Here is a 299-nt window from a genome sequence, read left to right on the forward strand (position 1 = left end):
AGCAGCTTACGGACGGAGAGGGAGATGGGCTGCAGCAGGGGGACCCCGGGCAGCTCTGTGCTGCTGCTGCTGTTGCTGCTGCTGCTGCTGCTGCTGCTGCTGCTGCTGAGGGGTTGAGTATAGTACAACCACAGCAGCAAATAGATCATCGCTGCTCGCTGCACCAGCAGCTGTTCTTGTTTGGTGAGGGGTACAGCAGCAGCAGCAGCAGCAGCAGCAGCAGCAAGCTTGCTGCTAGCTGCTTCTATAGCTTTATTTTCTCTCTTAAAAACTCTTGCTGCTGTCTGCATATCATCGTC

Source organism: Eimeria mitis, genomic scaffold (genome assembly GCF_000499745.2).
Source record: "Eimeria mitis Houghton genomic scaffold, Emh_scaff1461, whole genome shotgun sequence".
Lineage (NCBI taxonomy): Eukaryota > Apicomplexa > Conoidasida > Eucoccidiorida > Eimeriidae > Eimeria > Eimeria mitis.